The following is a 25,638-nucleotide window of genomic DNA, read 5'->3' as shown; positions in this document are numbered from 1 at the left end:
CCATTGTTGCCCTGGCCGCTGGGCGCCCGGGGGCGGACCCCCGCAGACTCCGCCGGCTCCGCCTACACCTTTCCAAGTTCGCGGTGGTTGAGCCGCGGGGACAGCTAGGGCGCGGGGACCCTCTCCTCGCTCGCCCCCACCCACCCTGGCTGCGGTGGGGAGTGGGCAAGGGCCACGCTGGCTGGGCGCTTTATTTGTCTCCCAATTCTCTCCCCGAGGCTGCCTAGGCGCGCGGTGACACAAAAGAGAGGGGTGCTTGGTGGCAGCTCAGCAGGAGTCTCTCCAATGAGAGTTGTCATCTTAGGGTTCTCCTCTCCGAGACCCCTGGAATCGCCCCCAGGCTGCGGCTCCGGGAGCGGCAGGGGCCATGTGTGGGTTATTTAGGGTGCCGCAGAGAGGTGGTGCAGGTGACCGGGTGGCGCGGCGGAGGCCCAGGGCCAGGGGCGGGGGCAGGGGTGGGGCGGGGTGGGGCGGGGTGGCGGCTCGGCGGACCCACCTCCCTGCCGCTGGCCAGGCTGGCGAGGCGAGGCGAGGCAAGGCGAGGGCCGGGCAGTGGGTGTCGCGTTCTACCTCTGCGATCGGGGAGGGGTTAGTTTCCCACAGGGGATTTCAACCATCACACTCAGAGCCCGCCTCCTAATCCTCCGGCGGAGCGGCTCGGGGCCCCATTTTATGGCAATAAAGCGACTTAGCGCCTGCTGAGCGAGCCCCTCCCCGCCGCCGCCCCCGCCCTCGGCCCCACCCCGGGGCTCGCCCGCAGCGGCGGGGCTTTGTTTCTGGGGAGGAGGGCTCGGAGCTCTTTTGTTTGGGGGTTTGCTGTTTTCACCCCCCCCTCCACGCCCCACACACACCCCAACCTCACCCCACCCCGCCCCACCCCCGGCGCCTCTCCGATTTCCTGAGCTGCCGGCTGCAAAGGGAGGAGAACCGGCTTCTTGCAACCCCCTCGGCTGGGCCCCGGGGTAATTCGATGCGGGCCTGGCGAGGCTCCCCACGTTAGACCCGGGCTCGCGTCTCGGCAGCCTCCACCCACAGGCCCACCCTACATTTAGCGCATCATGTGATCCGGGTAAGTCATTTGCAAGTACAACAGTTCCCCGGGTTGCCCCCCATTCATTTCCTGAGAACTGCAGAGAGCAGCTGAGAGGCTCTGCTTGTGCGTGTGAGTGTGCGCGGGTGACGCCGTGTGCGAGTGTGTGTGTGTGTGTGTGTGTGTGTGTGTGTGTGTGTGTGCGCGCGCGAGTGTGCGCGCGCGCGTGTGAGAGAGAGAAAGGGCGAGAGAGAGAGAGGGGGACTCTGTGTGAGGGAAAGAAAACAATTTCTCCTGCTCTGCAGCTTCTATTCAGGTCTGTGCCGATTCCGTTTTTTTTTTTTTTATCAAAATAAACAACCCCCTCCTTTTTTTTTTTTTTTGCCATCCCAAATCAGATCTTATTCTCTTAACATGTTTTATTTTCCTTCTGTCATCTGCTCAAGTTAAATCATTTGGTTGGTCTGTGTTCTTAAATGGGGGGGGGGGGAAGTGTCGGGAAGCGGGAGGGGGTCGGGGTAGGGCGATGCTGTTGCCGAGCCTGGAGCGGCGGTCGGATTCGCGGAGAAGAAAGAGGGAGGTTACTTGTCCCACTCCCTAAACATTTTTTAAAGAACTTAGCAAGTAGCGTGAATTAAGCAAATGCTTTGCTCCCCCCGGACTGGAATTGTTGGTTGCACTGTTCGCCTGACAGTTGCCAAGGATGAGAAATTAATCCCCAGGGCTGAATTGCTGGGGGGAGGGGAAGGGGGGTGTCGTGGAAGTAGTTGGTCCCCAGGAATGGATGTGTTGGATGAATAGCCGCACCGGGGCGGGCGATGTGTGAGCTCTGGAGAGTGGAGGGGAAGGGGTTAAGGAGGAGATAACGTGGCTGGCACCAACAGTGGTCCTGGCGCTGTATTCATTATTGTCTCGGGTAGTAATGATGTGGAACTGTCACTCGTTACCATGCCTGGTCCACGGGAGTAGCCAGGGGCTGGCCTGTGGCTGTTAATTTCAATTACGAAGGACCTGGCCGGAGTTGACAAGGGACAACTTTGTAAGGGCACCTGGGCCCGGGAAGCCCGCGGAGCCGGCCTAAGGAGCCACTTCCAGCCCTAGACGCTCAGCTCTAAGTGGGCTAGGAGTTGACCTCCGCGACGTTAGTTGGTGTTCACGTTCTGTGCTCTTCGGGAGAATCAATTCTGCTTTTGTTGGGTAGAGAACTTTGCAAACTTTTACCTTTGGGGGGAAGGGTGGGGTGCACTCAACAGTTTCGCTTCTCGGTGCATTTGAGGCAAATGCTTGGAAAAAGTACCAATTCCTTTGTTATATGTCCCTGTGGCTTCCCAGCCCCCTCCCCCCTGCTCCTCCAGTTTTGCATACTTTACTAGTAATTGCCCTAATTCAGCTGATAAAAGCTGACTTTGTTGAGTTAAAGAGTATTAGTACAGCGGAATGTGTAATCTGGATAAACGGTTTCTGTGTTTAGTATTCTCGAACGTGTAACTATACAGATGGCTTAAATCTCCGTTTTGTAATGGATTGTTTTAAATAATTCTACTGGCTAATAGAATTCTTGATTGAGTACTAAGATATTTTAACGTGGCATTAGCATTCTGTCTCCCTGGAACACGGGGGAGACAGGCAGAGGCTCTATTTACATCTAGAGAGTTTGCATCTAGTTGTTTCTTAGACATCTGCCAATCAAGTACACGTCATTCTGCAAATCCACCTCAGAAGCCTTCATTCCCCTCAGTGGAGGAAAGAGTTGTTTGGATAAGTGAATGCTTTGAAGGACATTTGGTGGCTTTTAGCAAGCAGCAGCTTCTGATGGCAATAGGAGTGGTCACTTTGATGAGAAAAGAAACTGTCATCCTAGACACGCTTTTAAAACTGGCATTTAATTACCACAGGGGACCCCTCCGTCTCCCTACGAAGAAAAAAGCCTGCTACTAGGTGGTTCATATCTGACGGCGGGTTACACTAAACAAACAAACAAACAAAAACCAGGTAGAGATTGGTTATGCAAAGAGTATATTTTCAGGCTGGAAAAAAATTAACTGTAGACTGCTGTTAGAAATAGAGTGTTTGCAGACAGATATTTCAGTTACATCTGTATCGCTGCTGCCTGGTCAATCTTAGTACTATACTGAGTCGACGAAGCTCATTTGAGTTTGAGAGAGCAATTTGAGCATTTGAAAATTGTCAGAAACACTTAAGGCACTTAGAAAGAAAGGTTTATTATGCTAACTCGTAGTTAATGCGAAATATATTTAAACTAGAAAAATTAGCATGTTTTCACATGAAAACTTAACTTATGAATTGCGTATGTTTAACTACCATAGCTATGTCAGAGTAAATAAAACATTCTTGTTTCATTTCTGTTGGTTACTGAAGTCCTTCCGTTGTCTATTACTTAATAAGGCGTATTTCAAAGAATCGTTGATCAGCTCAACTTTATTGGGAATGTGTTCTATGAATATTTGTTGAATGAAAAATTTTGCCCGCCCCCCAATCCCATAGAAAGTCCTTTTCAAGAAACCATGTCCTCTGGGAGGCCATGGTCCTGGTCTAGCAGTTGAGACCTTGACCTTAGCAACTCTTGGCTGTTGTTTACTCCAGCTGCTGCCTCTGTGTGTTCCAAAAGCAAAGGTAGTACTTTCTCCTACTGGTGCTTGCTGTTCGGTCCCCAGAGCATGTGCACAGCCTACAGTCTATAGTACCGTGACCATGCATAGGTTCATATGTTGCTCAAGAGTTTTCTTCTGGCTTCTTATGAAGGGGAAACACATCTTCAAAGTTTCTGGGAGTCAGATGTTGAGCCACGAAGCAGTCTGTTACCAACAAAATGAAATTGCTTATTTGAAACCATGAGTGTTTTGTCTGATTTAACTACTTAGTCCTCCAGGCCTGTACTGAGGGATATCAATGGGACGTGTTGGTTCGTTTGTAGCCGTGAGAAACCTTATTCAGGGAGGTAGTATTTGCAATAGCTGACAATATAAACCTGTCCTGGGCGTGTTCCCCAATTAATACAAAATGAAAAGTATGGAATTTCCTATTTTATACTTAAATAACATTAAAATAATTCTATCCAATTGAGGTGCTAGATGATTGGTTTGTTTATATTTAGGAGAAGCATTCTTAAGTGTTTTGGGTTCATAAATGTAGATGCAGTGTGTGTATATTAATACAAAGTATATCAGCCTGGCGCAGTGGTGCATGCCTGTAATCCCAACACTCAGGGAGGCAAAGGCAGGAGGATCTTTGTGAGTTTGAGGCCAGCCTGGTTTACAAAGTGAGTTTCCAGCCAAGGCTGTAGAGAGAAACCCTGTCTCAAATCCCACCCTCACCCCACCCCCGAAAAAAAGTATTTCTACAAAAATTGTAATGGCACAAATATTATTATTGTTGTTGTTGTTATTATTATTATTGTTGATATTATATCCATTGTGCTTGCATGTTGGTTAATGAGCAAGAGTTAAGAATCTTCACATTAACACTGCTGCTCTCTTTTTGTTTAGAAACTAACACTCCTTTTTATGAGTTCTGAAGTGAATTGCAGCTTCTGGCTGGGCCATTTGCATTTTACAAATAAGTACAATGGCAGAGTGGAAATACTTATATATTCGTGCCCCCTCCTTTTAATGTAACCCTGGCAGGCCTAAACTCTCTCTGTAGCTCCCTTGAGCTCCTGATCTTCCTGCCTCCACCTTCTGGGTTCAGGACAGGAATGTGCCCCCACACCCTGCTTATTATATATGTGTGTTTATATATTGTTTTCTTTTTTTCATCTTGTGAGTTATGCACAGCTTTTGATTTTAAATGTGTGCAAAATGGAAGGGTAAAAATATTGAAATTAAGTCACTGGCAACACCCTGTAACCACAGCCTTAACTCATCTACCACACCCACTCCGCTCCCAGAAGCAGAACAGGAGATGACAGATGGGCCTTGCCCAGTGCCTGGAAGGTCAGCTGCCTGTGGCTCTCATAGACCTGCTTGGGTTCTAACTCTGTGTGACCAGTCCACCCGAATTCCTTCTTGGGGGCCACACAAACCACACCCAGTCTGAAGTCAGCTACTGAGGGCTTGTGGCAGACACATGCTCTGGATTACACGCTTGCTTTCTCTATATATTCTCAGTAATTAGGTTACAAAAGGATTCTTTTGGCTTCGGGTGTTTATTGTCACAAAGTGGCTACTTGAGTAATTATACTGCCCTATAAAAATTTGCTTTGGTCTGGCAGCAGATTAAAGGATATCCAGTGAATGAGTTATGCCCTGATAGCCAAGTTTTTCTTTTCGTTAACTTAAAGCCTTTTTTTTTTTAACAGTTACAGATTTACATATAAACATAATTTATTTTTTTTTTTTTTTAGAAGAGCTTTTTATTTTTTCATGGTTTCATGCATGTATACAATGTATCTTGATTATTTCTATCTATATAAGCTCTCTTGTCTTTCTTTCCATGGACACCCCCAACATACCCCTTTCTGTGTTTATGTCTTCTGGTGTGTGTGTGTGTGTTATATTCTTGTTAGTTCTACCTACTGGAATGTTGACTGATCTGGTTGGCTTGGCCTTGTGCAGGTCTTGTGCAGGTGAACATAGCTGCAATGAGTTTGCACTGCCATGTCAGTGAGACAGCCATGATTACTTTTCATAGCACTCTCTCCTCCTTTCCACCCTCTCTTCCTCCGTGTTCCTCTGCCTGGCTGGTGGCATGGCAGGGCAGGCTATGATGTAGCTGTTCCCGTTAGGGCTGAGCCCTCAACCATCATTCTCTGCATTTCATTACTAGTCCTGTAGTACATGGTTTTCCATATTCATTTTTCACTTATTAAATTGATCCAGACAGTATTGCTGTCTGGATACCAAGAGAGTAGCAGGACCACCTTTGTCGGCGGTCCTGCCCCATGGAACATGAGAAATCAAACCTTTGGCGTGCTCAGAGACACTTTTCTCCCCCACTGAAGGCTATGATTACTGCTTACTGGTTTTGACAGAGATTGTGTCCTAGGTACAGCAGTAGCCATGATTTTTAGAGTGAGTAACTTCCCACAACTCTTTGTGAGGGTGCATATCTGTTGTGTTTGTCAGATTGCTAATCATGCATATATTTAGAATTTATATTTAAGCACGTGTGTTCATATTCTCTGTATTGGTATCTTGTCCTCCCCACCGTAGCCATTATAACTAGTAATCATGGTAAAATGTGACACACATATGTAAACTATGCAAACGGGGAATGCACGGCAAGTCTCCTCAATCCGATTCTGCGCTTAGTAAAATGGCATTTTCACTATGGGATTAACAAGCTAAGTCATAAGAGAATATAAAGAAATTCCTAAGAAAACATAAAACCTACCCTTTCTCAAAGAAAACCAAGATAAATTACATGTGTGCTTTTGCCTGAAGACAGGACGGATTATTGTAAAACCCTGAAATAAAAAGTAAAGCTGTAATTTTTGTATCAGGTGACCTCTAAGAGAGCACATTTTGTATAGCAAGCATGTCTCACTTTGAGTCTGTTTGTCTTGCTTACCTATTTGAGACGACCTTGGTGAAATTTTTTTATAAACAGTGGTGGGGGTTACGTGAGGTAATGTGGCTAAAAGTCACTCTGGAGACCTATAAGGCCCTGGTGTTGTGACCAGTTTGACCGGATGATTGCTCTGGACCTCTCCTCTCCCCTCTTACTACCACTAAAAACAACAACAAAAAGGAGATGGACGGTCCAGCTCCATGGATGTGACCCCCGAGGAAGAGGCCTTATTCCAAGGGTGACTAGAACACTGCTGCTGACTGTTAATGGTCATGGGTTCCATGCCTTCCCATCCCACCAGGGATTTGCTGTGTGACCTTGAAAAAGTCAAGTCTTTAAAAAGTTGCTATGGAGCTGAAAGGAAAGTGCCTGAGTGTCAGCGTGTGTGCAGTGTGGTTATCTGAGCTTTTCAAAACAGAAATTTGTAAAACACATTCGAATGAACGTTTAGAGAAAACCGAGAGTGATGATCAACAACGTTTATTTGTGGAATGAATTCCTTGTGAGGTGATGGCTCAGTTTGTAGAGTGCTGTTGTACAAGCATGAGGTCCCAAGTTCAGATTTGAACGCTAACCTATCTATAACTCCGAAGTTGTAGGGGGAGGAGGTGAGTGGGTCTTTGGAACTTTCTGGCCAGCTCTAGTCTAGCCAGTCAGTGAATTCTTGGCTCAGTGAGGGATACAGGAAGATACTCAGTGTCAAACTCTGGTTTTCACACACATGAGCATATATGCATGCATAGTTGCAAGTACAAGTGCTCATAGACACATGAATATATACAGGTACAACACACATTCACATATATGCAAATCGTAAAAATTAAAAAAAATGAAACCTGTAGGATTTTTTTTTTTTTGTTTGGGTTTTTTTTTTGTTTGTTTGTTTGTTTTTGTTTTTTCAAGACAGGGTTTCCCTGTGTAGCCTTGGCTATCCTGGACTTGCTTTTTAGACCAGGTTGGCTTTGAACTCAGAGATCTGCCTGCCTCTTCCTCCCCAAGTCCTTTAGGGTTTTTAAGAAGTTTCTGTTAGTTGGTCAAACAACCTGTTTAGAGAAAAATCTGATTCTTAAGTTTGTGATTCATTGTAGAATGGAGAACAGAACTGCATACCTTCATCTGTTCTAGTGATTAAGCTGTGTCTCATACATGGCTTAGCATGCACAGTGAAAAGAAATGGGAAGTAGTGGAGTGGTCATCTGAAAATTTATTGAACATGCATTATTTGTAGTCGCATTTTCCCATCATGTATGCCTCATTACATATACAAATTTGAGGGTATGAGGACCATTCCTTGACAGTTCTCCCCAGCTATATTTTTACAAGTTAAGGGAACAACAACAAAGTTGATTTATTCTCTGCCTAAACACCACCTACCATCTCACAAGAGCAAAGAAACAAGCTCAAATGACCTTCCCAGTCTAACTCATTCAGGCTCCTTCTTGTTGGCATGAGCGTCACTGTCTTGTTGTGTGGGATTCTATTTCATTTACAGCCTGCTGTTTTAGAATTCACTGGATTCCAGTCCTTGTTCTCTGGCCTTCCATGTGGGATTTCTGGTTGCTTGTATGCCTTGTTTTCTCCTAGTAACAAGCACTTTGGGAGGAGAAAGAGCAAACTCTTCCTGGATACTTCACTGGCTTGTGACAGCCGAGCCTAAAGTGGTAACTGGCGTGGAAATGCTGAAATATGCATTTAGAGGGCTGATTCGGGGGCAGTCCCTACGCCATCTATAACATGGGCCATTCGGTAGGCAAATATCCTGCCATCATCTTTTCCCTCCTAACCCAACTATTCCTATCAGCTAGTTCTCTATTCATTACATTTACCTGAACTTGAAGAACAAGCAGAAGAAGAGGAGGAGGGGAAGGAGGAGGAGGAGGAGGAAGAGGAAGAAACCTTATTTGAAAGGAGGCCCTGTAGTGTGCCAGGGCCAAACAGGATAGAATGTAAAACATCAAACCATCTAGCTTCTAGCTGCTGAATCAGAGAAGTTAATTCTTTGCTCTTTCCCAGCTCCTGGAGTCAAACTTAAATGATGGCAGTTTTGGGTTGCCACTGTGATCAATAAAGTCTTGTTCTCTTGGGATTTTGCTGCCTTCGGTTTTATTTTTATTAGCTCGGGGCTTGACTTAGAATGTCTAGAAGCTTTGCTTCCTCCCTGTGGATTCAAGCCTGTATTATGTGCATTGCCTAGATATATGGAGTGTCAGAGTTGTGAGCTGCCATGTGGGTTCTGGGAACAGAACCCAGGTCCTGTGGGCAACAGCTGGGCCCAGTTTAAGGAAGGTCTTTGCTGTTTAGCATTGGCTGCCCTGGGCTGGTTTTAATTGCAGAATTAACAGCTTCTGAGAAGTTGCAACCTGCCACATGGGAATTTAATGTGGTCACTAGACTACGTAAACCCAACCCAAAACAAATTATCTCAACAGAGTGGGCTTGAGGATCAAAAATGTACAGAAGAGCATCCAGTAGGAAATTTTACATGTTTTTAGTGTTCAGTAAATGCTTGTGCTCCAGTGTATCGATGCCTTCCTTACAGGTAAATACTAACTGCGGGCTAGTTTTATGTCAGCTTGACAGAGTGAAAAGGAAGGAACCTTAGTTGAGAACGGGCCTCCATGAGATCCAGCTGTAAGCTGTTTTCTTAATTAGTGATTAATGAGGGACGGCCCCGTTCATTGTGGGTGCTGCCATCCAGGGCTGGTGGTCCTGGGGGAAAGCAGGCTGACTGGGCCATGAGGAACAAGCCAGTGAACAGCATCCTGCCCCCATCCCCATGGCTTCTGTTTCAGCTCCTGCTTCAGGTTCCTGCCCTATTTGAGTTCTTGTCTTGACTTCATTCAGTGGTGGACTGTGGTGGAACGATAAGCCAAATTAACTCCTTCCTCCCAACTTGCTTTTGGCCATGCTGTCTCATCGCAACAACAGAAACCCTAATGAAGAATTAACAGAAAATTAAAGGGGTTCTTCACTCTTCACTATTCTTCCACTATAACACACAGGTTAGGCACGAGGCTTTACATATGGCGTCTTACATAGTAATATTCTCTTGGCAAACAGACGCTAGTTGCACTTGGCTTTGTGAAAGGTTGATGCTCAAGTACTCGGTCCATGGCTGGTTATGTGGTGGTCTGTAAAGTTAACCTTTAACCCGCTGGATTTGATTTCCAACCATTTAATGGATGCATCTTCTGGGTTATTGTGCGATGGTACTCTTTGGCTAAGTAACAGCCCTTCTCCCACTGACACTGCCACATTGGACAATAGTTTCAAAAATTGTTTTGAAACTTCCTTTTATTAAACAAACTGAATGGAAAAAAAAGAGAATAAAGGTGTTGCCTCTATTTGTGAGCAACATGGCTTGTTATTTTGACGGGCAGGGAGGACAATAGGCATTAAATGCTGAGAGTGATATATCTTTGTTTAATGGGAATAACTGATGAGTGTGAAAAAGACCAAAGTTACAGAACATAAGATATGTCTGCATTTTTAATCAGTGTACTTAGCAGAATATATACTTTATGGGTTTTATAATTTTTCTTTGGTGTTTAGGAGTGGACCATTAAATTTTAAATTTGTTCCCTGGACCTTCACATGAGTTTTTTTTTTTTTAAGGTTCTTTTTTTTTTAAATTCTATTCTTTTTATTTTTTAAATTTTATTTACTTATTTATCTATTACAATTTATTCACTTTGTATCCCCACTGCAGCCCCCTCCCTTTAGTGAACAAATATTCCTTGATATGCCATCTGGGTTTATGCCGTATAATATGTGTGTCCTATATCAAGTGATACACAATAGATGTATTTGTTTTATATTATTTCTGTTTTGCTGTAGATGTTGTACAATGATTTCTGTCTTCCTGAATATTCAGTTTCATGAGCTACTCCATTTCCAACCTGGGCAGCTTTGTTACAAGACCTGGAGGTCTTCTATTCCTCGGCACACTCCATATCGATACCTAATTTAGTGCGGTCCCCAGATTAGCGTAGATCTGCTGCAACCCAGAGCCCCTGGCCTCAAACAGTTCTCCTACCTCAGCCTCCCAAGGAGCTGGAACTAGGCTCTACACTATGATTTTACTTTATGGAGTTGTTAGCAAATTATGGTCAGAGTTAAATAACGTAGTTATAGTCAATAGCCAGTTAGCTGTAGAATGGAGATTTGAACCTAGAAGGCTCCTGAACTTTGCGCTAGTTACTTTTGTCTTCAGTAAGCACTTAATGTGACATCCCAGAGCAAGTCTCATAGAATAGGGCAATAATGGTAATATTATACAGATAAATAGTGTTTATGGACTGCGTTATTTTATTGGCTATCGATCACTTTGGTTTACCACCTTTGCTACAGCATTTTCTCCAACAAAGAAGCCAGTGGTTTGTTGCTCTGCGTACTAAACAAATCACAAAGCCTAACCCCACAGTCCTTTAGAAGGAATCTTTTGCAGGCTAGTCCTTGACAGGGATAATAGTAGAGTAATAGATTCTGGATAATGCCTGTTCTGCCAGTAGATAACACTATTAAAACTGGGCCAATAGTTAAAGTAACAAAACATTATTTTTGTAAAAAATTTTGCACACCCTCATTTTTGCACACCTGCTTTTTTTTTTTCTTAAAGCTCCCTTGCATATGTAAGTACAGAGCAGAATGACTTTGTTATTATCATTGATGAGCTGAAAATTCAGCTGGGGAAGTAAAGCTGGTATAGAAAATTACAGAAGAAAGCTTGTGAGGTGCTGTAAGTTGCTTGAACAAAGTACCTGAGGAGGAAATCGTTTCTTGCTGGGAAATCAGAGATTTCAGGGTTTTAGTAGGTACATACTGGAATTCACACAAAGGGCTTGTCTAGTTACTTACTGTTAAATTAAAAAATTATATTTCTTAGTGTGTGTGTTTTAGGTGTATATGTGTGGTGGGGAGGCATATTCCATAGGTACCTCTGTGCATATGGAGGTCAGATTAGAACATGGAGGAGTCAAACTCCTCCTGCTACCACCGGAGACCTGAGGATCAAACTTAGGTCATCAGGCTTGGTGGCAAGCACCTTACCATGAGAGCCAGCTCTTCAGCCCAGGTTTGTGGCTTTTGTTGTTGTTGTTGTTTTGTTTTTGTTTTTTTCATAGAAAAAGTAAATATGCACATAATAAATGCAACCCAAAAATATATTTGGCAGCTGTGGTGCTTTCTCCCTTATCTTTTAGAACTGATGGCTTTATTGTGTTTTGGCAAATGTCCTTGCTTTGCAATCTCACCAGATTTTTTTTTTTCCCAAAATTAGAATTCTCTAGCATGTGCTTGGCTGGGAGGACATACACTGTTCTAATGAGTTTAGGGAAGGCTTGTTTGAGCTACAAAAATGAATGGAAAACAATGATGGAGTGATAAAACTTTAAAACTAGACTTTATTCGAACCTATCTCCTTTATGAAACTGTACTGTACTGGTTAAGGCACCAGGTGTGTAATTTCCTTATATGATAGGACTTTGAAAAAGCCTTGACAAATATGTGTTTGTTTGTTTTAAGGTAAGAGCAATAGAAGGAAAGACTTACAGGGAGTCACAGTACGTTGCAATGGATCCAGTGGTGCTGGAAGGCATATTTGGAAAGAAAGCTTCAGGCGAGAGGATGGTGCAGAGGTCACATTCTGTGCACATACATTGGTTCTTCTGCTTAGGTGTAAATGCAGATAGCCACACAATCATCAGATGCTTCATTTTGAGGGAGTAGACCGTGAGATAGGTGAACTTTGGATGAGCCTTTGGATGTGCTTCTGCAAAGTTTGAGATAGGCTGGCATGCTGTATCACGCTGAGTCTCCGAGCTGAAGGAGTGACTGACGCTGTTGCATTTATAGGTAGCCTGGAAAGTAAGAGCGTTGAGCAGTGTGGCTTAGTGCCTGGTAGTTTACCAAATGGTATTCGTTTGGGCTTGATAGTCCTATAAGGTGGCTGAGACATGGCATCCATATTATTGACGCAGCTTTTAGCAGAAGAGAGGAGTAAGATAAACCAAAAGGGGACAAAGCCAGAACTGGAACCCAACACCAGTACAACAGTGGTTTTTAATGCAATATTTTTTTTCTATTTTTCATCTCAGTCCAGCACTGTCTTTCCATTTCTTTGGCCTCAGTAAGCCAGACTTTTGAAAGACCACCTTGCACAAAATAGGTGTCCCCACCTTCTGTGCGGCACATGGGAGGTATTCCACTAGTATGTGATGAATTCTGATCGTCTTCTGAAATGTGTCCTAAGAAAGTCCATGAAAGAAATCAAGAGATCAGCCAGAGATTATCTGGAAGTGGGTGTGCATTTGTCCTGTGCATATTTACTTTTCCTATGGGGGGAAAAAAAAACACAAGAGAAAATAAAATAAAAACAAAGCAAAACAAACAAACAAACCAGCGAAAACAACCCACTAACTTGGGTTGATGAGTCAGACTACTTGGTAAAGGAGGGGAGGGAGGTCGCTCATCATTGCCCCTTACCATGGCTCCTGCCAGGCGCCGACTCTGTGAAGGTCCCTAGAACATGAGCTTCACCCTAAAGGATGGATGGTGTGGAAAACAGCTGTGTCTAAGTCCACAGGAAAGGCCACATTAGCATATTCTTTAGACCATCAGTGTACCCCAAACGTGTTCAAGATGTTTTAAGATTTATGTTTCAGCCTTTTAAAAGTACTTTTCATCTTATCAGATTCTGGTGGTTTTGTTTTAAGCAGGTTTTGCATATTTACTGTCAGTGTCAACGCTACATAAATGGCCTGTTTTTAACAAAACCACACACTGATCGCTTCTCAGGCATCTAAATGAGACCTCATTCTCCCAGGACTAGCCCTTCAAAGGAACATGACTCAAGATCCACTGAAAGTAAGCTTTGTCTTGCAGAGATTCCTCTCATGGGGTGTATTCATTCTTGCAAATGTCTTCCTCACTGAAGTGTGTGTTCTTAGGGCTGGAAGGATATAGTTGGAGGTTAGAATGTCTGCTGTTCTTGTAGGGGACCACAGTGCCCACAGTATGTAGCTCACGACTGCTTTTAACGCTAGCTCCAGGGGATCTAGTGCCCTCTTCTGGCCTCTTCAAGTACCTATGTACATGCGCGCGCGCGCGCGCGCACACACACACACACACACACACACACACACACACACACACACACACACATTTAAAAAGTATGCTTATGTACGGAGACTTTAATATCCCGTCTTTTTTTTTTCTTTCTTTCTGAGCTCCTTTCTGTTTTATTTAGCTTCCCTCCCCTCTCTAGCCAAAAGTAGTATTCCTTTTGTCCCTAAATTAGGCCACCAGCATACTATGTATCTCCCTAATTTCCCTCCTGTCTGTAGGTATTAGTAACATGTAGAAGTACAAGGTGTTTTGGTCACTGCTTCCAATGAGATATTTTTTCACTCTCCTGCATTTCTGCATTTAGTACTACCTAAGGGAAGTGTTTTAAAGAGCTGCTACAGAAATAACCTATTAAAAACAATGTAGTGTAGCGCTCAAACGTATGGTTAGTTCACAGTCTCCTCTGCTACTCATTTACTGATTGACGATATTTTATCTCTATGCCAGGAAAGCAAGCGTAGAAGTATCTTTAGAATTGTACCCCCATCACCCTATGGGATATATTTCCGTGGGAAATACATTAGCTTCTTTTTTTGTTGCTAAGATAAAATAGCCTGATGAAAGCAGGGTAAGGGAGAAGGATTTGTCTGGTCTCAGTTGTAGGCTAGAGTTTACTGTGGCAAGAAATGAAGACTACTGGTCATATCCCTTCCATGGTTAGAAAGGAGACAGAGGAGAGGGCTTGTGCTTAGCTAAGGTCCTTGTCCTAGCCTCCTAGCTTAGGGAATGGTGCCACTCACAGTTGGTGGGACTTCCTTTCTCAGGACACTTAAAGGCAATCCTCAACATGTCACCCAACATAGGCATGCCCAGAGGCCAGTCCACGAGGGACGGTAGGACTCTTCAAGCTGACAGTCAAGACTGACCATCACAAGGGTATTATCCACTCAAAATCTGCACGTGACTTCAGTTCTTATAAGAGTTAGGACATTGCTTTGTGAAGGATCTAAGGGTTCCCACCTCGCCAGCGGTACAGTCAAGTACCCTTGCCTTGAAACCTCGGTAGCGGAAGTGGACGCTTCTAGTCTGATAGTTGTATAGTGGTTTGTGTTTTGTACATCAATTAGCACTTCTTGATGGCTGTGACGTTGAACATCTTTCCATTGTAGGGAATTTGGGATTATCCTAAGAATTGCCTTTCGTGTGCTTTGTCCAATTTTTTCCTACTTGGTAAGTTTCCTTTAGTGGAAATTTGTTACATAATATATCTGTCTGACACGTCCATTGCAAATAATTTTTCAAAACTTAATTGTTTCTCACCTTTTTTGTTAATATAACGTGTGAGTCATTTCTGCCTTTGTCAATCTCAGGGTCTTCTCCCTTCGTGAAATAGGCATGTCATGCAAAGCTAAATTTACTTCAACTGTCGATTTGTGTGTGCTCTCTGAACGTGCATGTGATATAAAGGCAGGGTCTGTTTTTTATTTCTAGATCTGTACTTTCTGTGTCATCGATTTTGAAATGTGATGTTTTTTTTTTTTCCCAGAGCATCTAAATTCCTCATCTGCCATATTGTATGTTCTCATGTATCCTCTCATGCTGGCATTCTTCCATTAATCATTTTCTTCGATTTCCTCAGACATGCAGTTAAATGTAAAAGAATACCTAACCCTTCTTCTCACTTTCCTTTGGCAAGAAGTCTTCAACACCACACACCAAAACCTAACCATTATGATTCAAAATAACTTTCATTTAATTATATGCAACCCGAGACAGTACACTTTTGAATGTTATTCATAGTGCATTTTATTATGCTGATTCACAAAGGCCGATGCTTCTCTGTTTGCTCTTGTTTTTTTTTTTTTTTTAATCTTCAAAAATATTTTAATATTTTACTCATGGTAGTAATTTCTCCTTGAATCAAATTTATTTTCCAAAAAAACTGAAGGTTTCCCACTACTGTGACTTACTGAGATTACTTTTAGTTTTCTATAACTTACCTTTAGCTTTCTGTCTGCTAGCTTTTGTAATAATGCGTTTTGTAAAATTGATATTTTTTCAATAAAGTATGGGAAAATTAATCAACAAATCCATCCGGGTTGAATTTTTTTCATTTTAATTTAAAGCTAGATAACTGGAGCTGAGTGATGACTCAGCAGTGGCTTTGCTAGAGAACCTGAGTTCAAGTCCCAGAACCCACATCAGTAGCCCTCAATGGCCTGGCCTGGAACTCTGAATCCCTGGGATTCAACCCTCTCTTCTGGCCTCCACACCCCTGCGTTCACATCCACAGACCCACCACACACAGGCAGCCATGCATACATAAGTAAAACTATAAACAAATATGTATGATTGCTACACCCACAATTTTAAACTAAAGTTGGTTTGTATAATCAACAGAACGCTTTAAATTGTAAATTCAGTTTGTATAATTGATAGGTATTGTTTTTTTGATTGAACCTTCTTCGCTTGTAGCTTAGAAGGAAATAACTTTTCCATTTAAATCATTGAAGGCATTAGTGTGCACACCTTCTTATCTTTCTGTTAATGTCCATAGGGCTAGCGATGAGCCCCCTTCCCCTCCACACCCTGTCACCTATAGTAACAGCCAGTGAATTTCCCCTCCCACTCCCTTCTTGATTGATCTGGCTAAGTGTGTCAGTTTTATTGAAATCATAACATGCCCAGCCTTTGGGTTTCACTGATTTTTTTTTCAAATTTATTTACTTTTTATTTTCTATTATAATGATGCCTTCTTTTTATTCTTTTCTTCCTTCTGTCCTTACAGGTTTAGTTTATTCTTTTTTGTAGTTTTTTTTTTTTTTCTTAAATCGATAGAATACCGATTTGAGAACTTGTGTGACTATCTATTGTAAAAAGCCTATGCTGAGCATGGCTATTTTAAAATTTTATTTGCTATATCCTCTAAGTTCCATTGTGATTTCTCCATAGATTCTGGATTATTTAGTATTATAATGTCAATATTTAGATATTTGAGGATGTTTTCTAATATTTTTCTGCTATTACTTTGATTTCCCACTGATTTTTTTACTTTACTTTTATTTTATTTTTTTTAGAAAACATAGTTTATATAGCTGTAATCCTTTAAATCTCTTGCTGAGATTTGCTTGTGGGTCACAGTGTGGTCTATTTTGGCAAATAGTACACATATCAAAACAGTGCATACTCCTGGTATGGTGGTGATTATAAATGTTAGGTTACTTTGGTTAGACTGTGTTTAATAGTGTACAGTAGTGATTCTCGACCTTCCTAATGCTGCGGCCCTTTAATTCAGTTCCTCATGTTGTGGTGACCCCAAACCACGAAACTATTTCATTGCTACTTCATAACTGTAATTTTGCTTCTGTTGTGAATTGTAATGGCAACATCTGATATGCAGGATGTCTGATAAGCATTCCCAAGGGGGTCTTTGAGTTGTTAGGAAGGCAGCCCTTTAGGGTTGTGAATTTGCAGGCTTCTGTTTTACATCCCATCAGCCTTTGCTTTATGGGTTTTAAACCTGTAATGTGTACATAGACAGAAACTGTTACATTTTCTATATAAATTAACCTCTTTGTCATGTAGCGTAACCATTTTTCCTTGTTGAGAGCTTTATTATAGGTTGTTACATTTAAAATTCTACCTTTAACAGTTACATACTTAAAAAAAAACTGTTGTTGATTCTGGGGATTGAAGAGAGACCCTAGAGAGATGCTAAGCAAGTGTGCCACCACTGAGCCACCTTCCCAACATAATATCCGTGTTTTGTATAGAGTGCTTTGGACGTTATGTTCAGAGCAATTTCTGTATGATTAAGTTTATCTTTTTAACCTGGCACTTGTTTTTTGTTTGTCTCGCTTTTCCTCTTGTTTCATGCCTTTTCTTGCCTTCCTCAGCTCAGGATTTTTGTTTGTTGTTTGTATTCTATTTTATTGCCACCACTGGATTATTAGAGATCTTATCCCTGCATATTACTATTTAAATATTTACTAGCTCCATAGCATTGACAATATACATCATCGATTTCTCTCTTTACTTCTTGCATGATGTTGGAATCTGATACCAGGATACTGCCATTTTGTGCTGTTTTCTTCACAGAGTTATATATTATAAGCTACAGGGTCTGGGGAAATGGCTCCATCAGTAAAGTGCTTGCTACACAAGCATGAAGACGTGAGTTCAATTCCTAGCATCCACGTAAAACCTGATAGGATTGCACATGCCTGCCATCCTAGCCCTGGGCTGCAAAAACTGAAGGATTCTTGACCTTCCTGGCAAGCTTTCCTTAATGGCTGAATTCCATGTTCAGTCACACACCCTGTCTTAAAAATCAGCACGGACAATGGCGAAAACCACCTATGTGAATTTTGGCCCCCAAATGCTTGCTCACCTCTCTGCACACATGTACACGTGTATACATGTACAAGTGAATAATCTATATATTGTCCAGCTACTGATTTGCTTTGGAATGCAAATCACCATGAAGAGAGTAAGCATCTGAGCCATGAAGATTTTGAGCATAATCATGTCTCTTTGCAATTCTAATTATGACTTTTCTAAGGAGTCATTTAGTTCTCTGATTTTTCCTTAGTCATCCTAAAGTGATGAAGCAGGTCTTTCCTACCTGGCCTTCACCTATCCGGAAGGCAAACAAGACTATGCTGTATGACCTTGTCTGGAGGCATTTCTTCTTCATATTTTGTTTGGTCCAGGACCACAGCCCTTGAGACAGTGTTGATCCCAACGGTGTGGCTTTTCCTTCCTCACTTAACCTCTCTGGACACATCCTCATGCACATACCCAGTTGTTGGTCTCCCATCTGATTCAGACCTCCTTGCTCATACATGTGTTATATGACCCAGTGTTCTCCTGTCTGCCTCTCTTCAGACACACATTTCTAACTCTTAAAAATGTCGCCAGTGAGAAGTCAGGATATGTTTCCTTTTTCTCCTTCCTTCTCTTTTAATCACTGGGTTCTTTGGTGCACTTTTGGCTCTTCTTCACTCTTTATCTGTGTTGATTCACTTTTGATGACATTTTTATCTCTTTGTACGTCTTCAGAGAGCATTCTGCACATACCTAGGTAATCTATTTTTGAGGTGACTATTTACATAATGGCTTATTTCGCATTGCTTCCTCTTCTCATCCATCCCTCACTGAGGTGTCACTGTTACTTGATTCACTTGTTATTTAGTTAGAGTGATTCAGTATTTACATTAGGAAGACTTGGCTGATATAATTATCACAGAATCTTTGCTTACCCTCCAGTGGTCTCAAGTATTTCATAGATCAATGCGTCGTCCTTTGGTTTGATTTCCTTTTGCACCCGGGTTACTCTAGAGCGTTGATCCAACATCTCTCTGGGCTCATCACTTGTAGTAATAAGTTTGATACTACTCAATTTGTTACCTTTATATTATGTAGACATACTTATTCCTTCATTTCTTCTTTACCCCTTCCCATCAACCTCTCCTTTGATGTTCTTCACAGTGGCATCACTGTGTGATCTATCAATATCTTTTCACTCCAAGGAAAGACACTGAGGTATGGATGAAGGCCTGCATGAGGGTTGTGGGAGTTTTTCATTTTGTTTCTTGACAGTGCAGGCAGATACTTGAAAATGATAGACTTAATATTTAAAATTGTTCTCTTCAAGGGCAAGTTCAGGAACAGCTGAAGGGAAGCCAACCTAGTTAGTATAATATAACCAAGAAATGGGTCGATGGTGGCCTAGAACAGTCGAACTACTGGGCTAACAGACCTCAAGAGAAATAAATCCCTAGTGAAAACCTTGAGGTTAAGTGGTTTTTCATGTGTGGTTGATACATTTCTAATGACAGTAATGATAGCTTTTATATGGAAAGCTTGTTTGTTTCTCTGTTTTAATTATCTTGATAATTTCAGAATTTTGCTGGGGTATAAATTTATGTATATTTCTCATCAATCTTCTTTACTTCCTGGCGACTCTTTAAATCTTCAGACACTTGTCTCAGATAGAACATTGTTGTTATTCTTGTTGTTGTTTTCCTTCTTCTGGTAGTAAACCCAGGGCCTCACTCCTGACAGTAAGCACTTGACCACTGAGCCAAGTCTCTACCAGAGCAGGCAATTAAAAAAAAAAAAGTATCTTTTGTCTCTTTTTCTCCTTTTGTTTCTCCTCTTTTATAGTATATTTAACCTCCCAGTTCTATCTCCCAGGTAATGTGTCCTTCCTTTCCTTTGCTTTTCTCTTTTTTTCACCTTCTTTTTCTTCCTTTTATTCATCTTTTCTTCTTTCAAAAAGTGTATGCTATAGTTTCACATTTTTTTGTGACTGTGCTTGTGCATATGTGTGTGGATACGTACAGCAGCTGTATCAATAAAGCCTTATTTTGATACATTTTTGCCTTACTCAATCTTCACTTTTTTCATGCATTTTGTAATTTTACTGATAAAGCTAACTTTACTGATAAAACTAATCCATTATCTAATTTTAAGCACAGAAATCTTACTCTTATCACTCTTGGGGATAAGGACTTTCTAAAAAGCCAACATAGACAAATCCACCTTATGGACTGAGCAAGTATGTGCGTCAAGACTTAAGAGTCCAACACTGATCGATGTCTCTTACTTAGCTTTCTACAGTTCTTCCATTTCTTAGGATATGAATCAAGTTCTATGTTGTTATGGAACTATCTAGTTTGCCTGTGTGTCTCTTTGTGTGTGCAGTTTGCATGTGTCTCTGTATATCTGTCAGCCTGTCTGGGATTGTTTCAAGGTTTTTTACTTCTAAGACCATAACCATTTGAAGAGCTCCATTTTTGGAGTATGCGTATTCTTTTAATTTCTCTAATACTTTTCCTCATGGTGAGACTAGGGGGTTTTATACATCATGTCATAAATGGAAAGTGCCCTTCTTAGTGAATCTTTTCAGGGTTACCAACACACCAGCATCCTAACATGATACCCTCAAGGTGCTGGTTGTGACTTTAACCTTGCTTACTTTGCCTGCCAGGTTGTTTCATTGTCACGTTGATTTTAGACACTGATTGTGGTTAGGTATTAACTACATATCATATATGGACTTCTATAAGCTTTTCTCTTCCAATTGTTTACTTTTAAATCTGTGTTTGTATGGACACATTTATGCTTGTTTATGCGTGAATGTGTCATCTAGCATTTAATGTGTCTTCTGCTGATTTTTCAGTTTGGGCTGTAGAACTTTTCAGGTTTATTTCCTTAAAATAACCTTTGTGTGTGTGTGTGTGTGTGTGTGTGTGTGTGTGTGTGTGTGTAATGAGCACAATTCTACTTGAATTATAAGATTCTTCATGTACATTCTATTTTTTCCTACCAGCAAATGAGCTGTTGTGTTTTTACAGATCTCTGGTTCATTTGTTGGATAATGATACAGGTAACTCTGGGTCTGGTTGCCAGTATTCTCGCTGCTTACTAGGTTGGCTGTTGTTTTATTGTTGATTGAAGTTGGTCAAAGTCAGTCTGTTTATCTATCTATCTATCTATCTATCTATCTATCTATCTATCTATCATCTATCTATCCATCTATCTATAGTAAACTGATAAATACATGAACTTCCAAGTATTCTCTTTGCAGTTTGATTATTACATAGATTGTTCATAAGGTGGCATGCTGTAATGAAAGTAAGAAATGCAGAGTTTGCTCTGTCTTACAGGTGTCTGCTGTGTTTTCCTGTATCCTTCCCCTTTCATTGTCAGTTGCTGTCTTGGCGCCTTGCTATGGTTTAGAAAGAGGGCTGTTTTATTCTAAGTTCAGTCTCTAGATACATTGTATTGCCAGCACTATTTTGTAACTTGATGGATACTTTGATATTGAGTTCATTGGTTTCATAGTTACGGTAAACTTTGAGAGAAAACAATATTTCAGCTCTAGTAACAATAGTTTGATGAAGTTTTGGGATTGCTGTCTTAGGGTGTACCATTTGAAGAGCATAGCTGTCTGAAGTAAAGTACTTTGTGAAAAGTCTTGCAGTCTTTGACCCAATCACAGACATGGGGAACAACTAATTCTCTTAGTATGTTTCAGTGTGCGAAGTATTTCACTTAAATCCTAAAATCTTGAAAACTATGCCTTAAACATTTGGCTAACTTTCCTGTAAGAGTAAGTCCTCAATAGTTTGACTTTCTACAAGTCTAGTAGAAGCACACATGCTGTAAAACTTTCATGGCCGTGTATAAAGAATTTAAAGAGACTGAAAACTCACGCAGAACAAATCTGTACACAATGAATGCATGGATGAGATAGTTCCTTTGTGAGAAAGGACATGAAACCGCAAGATTTTCCTCTCTAGGATCAAGGGGGTGGTATCCATTGGGCTATTGTAGGGCACTGTTAAAGTCATTCTTAGCCCTCAGCAGGAGCATGCTGTGGAAGTGTTCTCCTGTGCCTCAGTGGTTCCTTTTGAAACAGAATATTTGAAGGAAATAAACTGGGATTTTCTTTTCAATTTTTCTTACTTTGGGCTTTTGTATCAGGCAAGTTTATTTAATTTAGATCCATGATTAGAAACATTTACCGCCTACTCACAAGACCCTTGCAAAAATATGTCCACACCTAAATTCCTGAAGCATGTGAATATTGCTTTATTTGGGGTGGGGCGGGGGAAGATTTCTGTTGATGTAGATTAAGAATCTTGAGATGAGAATGTTCTGGATTTTTGAGTCCAGAAAAGTTGAATGTCAAACATCTTTTAAGAGTTAGAAGGCAAAAGCTAAGTTTGCTAAGGAGCACAGTTTGGAGTGATGCTGCCATAGGCCATGGAATGTCAAGAAATGCTTATGGCCAGCAGAAGCCAGCAGAGACACAAGTAGATTTTTCTTGGAGCTTCCAGAATATATATACATGTACACACACACACACACACACACACACACACACACACACACACACACACACACTCACACTCACATCCATGCTAACATTTGCTAGAGGTGGGGTCCTTCCAGTTGTTAGGTACAGAGATTGTCAGAATTTGCTTGGGCAGCTAAAGGAGACACAAAAGTGTTCCACGGGAAAGAGGAAGGCATTCTGCTAGATGATGGCTCACCAGGATGAAACATCTACTAGAAATTCTAACTTGTACAAGTTATCAAATATATCATAAACCTGTACAGAAATTTGGACAGTAAAAATTTTTATAGACTATTCTGAAAGCATTGAAGGGTGCGGTCAGCCTTGTTCATGGGGAAGCCTGGAGGAGGCACCGAGGAGGAAGCAGTTGGTATAGGAGTGAGGAGGAGTATCCTGAACAAAGAGAATCAAGGTGGGAAAATCACACATCCACTCCCCTTCACCCTGTGGCGGTCTCACGGGCAGCAGTATACCTCAGTCCCAGCGTTTTCACCTCCTGAGAGTAGAGCAGTTTCTTGAAGACAGTTGACTAGATGCTGACATCTCTGACAACTGTTCCGGCTCTACAGTGAACATCATTCAAGAGCTTTCAACTCTACCCACTTGCTCTTTGGTATCTTTGAGTTCTTCTGGCTACTGAGTATACTGTGACCTCAGAGACCTCAATGAAAACAAACAAACAAACAACAACAACAAACAGTTCCATTTTCTGTGATGAGGCCATCAGACTGTTTCAGAGGGGCCGCCTCAGCAGTGATGTTTTAGGGCTTACCAGCCACACAAAGATTCCACAGGCATGTAACATGCACAGTTGCTTCTCTTTACATCACCTGCAGTTTCATATGATTTGCAATACAATGTGGATGTTGTATACTAATAGCTTTGGTATTTTTTATGGGATAATGACAATGAAAACTGTTGATACAGTGTTAGCATCAGTCCATGTTAGTTTCAACCCATGGTTGGTTGGATTCTAGGATGCAGAGACCACAGATAGAGGGCCAGCTTCTCTCTCTCTCTCTCTCTCTCTCTCTCTCTCTCCTCTCTCTCATAAGTTTTTAAGAATCCTTAAAAAGTAAAAACAAAACAAAACAAATCTTTTCTTATGGGGTCTATATGGTCCATAAGCTGAAGTCCACTGCTGTGTTCTATGATGATGTATTAAATTAGGGGTTGTTTTTCAGTTTTATAGAAAGCCACATGTTGCAGCTGAAAAGAATAAATATTACTCATGAATAGTTTAAAATCTCACCCCAGGTATGATTGACCAAAGCTTGTAGCTGTCAAGTCTTTATTACTGAACAAGTCAGAACTAGACAAATGCTTACTTTCTCAGTAAAAAATCTCTATCTTCTGAATCAGAGAAATGTTAGAAGGCACATCTCAGACTTACAGTAAAATAAGAGGGAAGGGGCACAGGGCTTCTCCAGCTTCTTTAAGATAATCTGTTGCTAGTTCAGTAACTCAGGGGACTTTGGAAAGACCGTCTTTCATTGGCACAGATGTTTCTCTGTGTGACACATTACACTGAGTATTTAGAAACACTGCAACAAAATTGCATTCATTGAAGTGAGTGGTTAATTGGGCATTTCCAGACCACTGTCAGGGAGAGCTTTGTTATTAGATTGTGTGCTGGTTGGTTTTGACCAACTAGACACAGACCTGGGCAGATATGAGGAAAGGAAGACGTAATTTTAAAATGCCTTCATAAAACTGGCCTATTGACAAATCCGTGAGCTGTTGTCTTGAGGAGCGATCGATGTGAGAGGGCCCACATCGACATGGATGGTCACCCTGGACAGGTAGCCGTGTGGCCTGTGTAAGAAAGCGGGCTGAGGAAGCCATGAAGGCAAACTGGGTGGCAGCACTCCTTCACAGCTGCTGCTTCGGGTCCTCTCTCCAGGTACCTAACTCCCTTTGGTGATGGAGGATGATAGATGAGTTGTAAGAGGAAATAAACCCATTCTTCCTCACGTTGCTTTGGTTGTGGTGGTTTATCATAGCATTAGACTCCTAACTAGGATAGATTGTCTTGTCGTTCGGATCCTGCAGTGGATCGTGGACCACTTCACTTGAAAATGGACGATGCCAGCAAGTTCTATTAGGATTTTTTTTTAAAGTTGTTTCCAGATTAGTTGGTATAGATATGAAAGAGCTCATTGATTAAATTTTTTTTTAAATAAATGATGGTATAGGAAGATTTAATTTCCATAAAAACAAATATAAGTTGTCTCGTATGAAAAGCTGTATGCTAAGTTTCACATGTAGTGAATATTAAGAATACTTCAAAGGACATCTTCAGACTTCTCTTCAAAGTACAGAACTATTCCCATCTGTGCCCCTCCCCAACCCCGCACTGTGCACTGAGTTATAGAGAATCTGTAAGATTTGCTGAGACAAAAAGTAATTTTGGAGGGAAGTTAGGTCATTGAAATCTATCTGAGATGCAGAGTTGGAGTCCTCAGCAGCCAGTGTCTTCCTGTGGTTTTCTCATGTTCTATTTGTGGATTACAAATCCTTGCCTCGTACCCTGAGGCTCATTCTTATTTTAGCCACGTCTCTCACCTCTCTGGCCTCTCTAGCAAGATCCTAGTTCATTCGATTAAGTTGAGACCATGGAATTGTGACATTCTTCATGAGGCTAGGGAAAAAGAATTTAGGATCTTGTTTTTCTAGGATCGGTTTAGTTGGTTATTTAATCCTCTGGGCACCCCCTCATCTGTAAAGTGGAGATGACATCGATTTTGTGTTTTCTGAGCAGTTACAGAGCCTTGTGCAAAGTACCATTTCCGTGCCCGGCACACCGCATGGCCAAGAGCTAGTAGCTGGTGTTATTAGTGGACCTCTCTATCCCAGAGCCAGGGGCGGAGAGCATGCTTGTTTCTGAAGTCAGGCTATGGTAAGAACTTTACCCCTGACAATAGCTCTGGAAATCCCTACCAGAGGTTCCATGGGTGCTCTGTAGAGGGGTGGCCACTCTTTAAAGGGTGGGTTCCCCTTGCATGGGCGGAGGGGAGGAAAGGGCCATCCAGACACAGGAAGCAACTTGAGCTGAGGGTGAGGCAGGAAGTGCTGGTCCTGAGCCAGGCAGAGGTGAGCTCTGGCTAGTTTAACCCACAGAAAGGCTTACTCTGGAAACCCGCAT

The 25,638-nt window shown here is 41.9% G+C and overlaps 1 protein-coding gene across 5 annotated transcripts in view; it reads left to right on the top strand.

Moving 5' to 3' along the window:
- The first annotated feature begins 729 nt into the window (after positions 1-729).
- The window catches only part of Klf12 (KLF transcription factor 12), a 431,501-nt gene continuing 406,592 nt past the window's right edge, over positions 730-25,638 (top strand). For 3 of the 5 annotated variants that reach the window (XM_055609629.1, XM_055609631.1, XM_055609626.1), the window contains exon 1: positions 730-1,069. The gene's annotated coding sequence lies outside the window, so the exon portion shown is untranslated. Of the gene's footprint in view, positions 1,070-1,142; positions 1,347-25,638 lie in introns of those variants that run through there. The other 2 variants (XM_055609630.1, XM_055609628.1) reach the window with 1 other exon arrangement.

Source organism: Psammomys obesus, unplaced genomic scaffold (assembly GCF_907164565.1).
Source record: "Psammomys obesus unplaced genomic scaffold, mPsaObe1.curated_primary_1811, whole genome shotgun sequence".
Taxonomy (NCBI): domain Eukaryota; kingdom Metazoa; phylum Chordata; class Mammalia; order Rodentia; family Muridae; genus Psammomys; species Psammomys obesus.
Note: the sequence above shows the minus strand (reverse complement) of the source record. Positions and strands in the feature narration are given on the sequence as shown.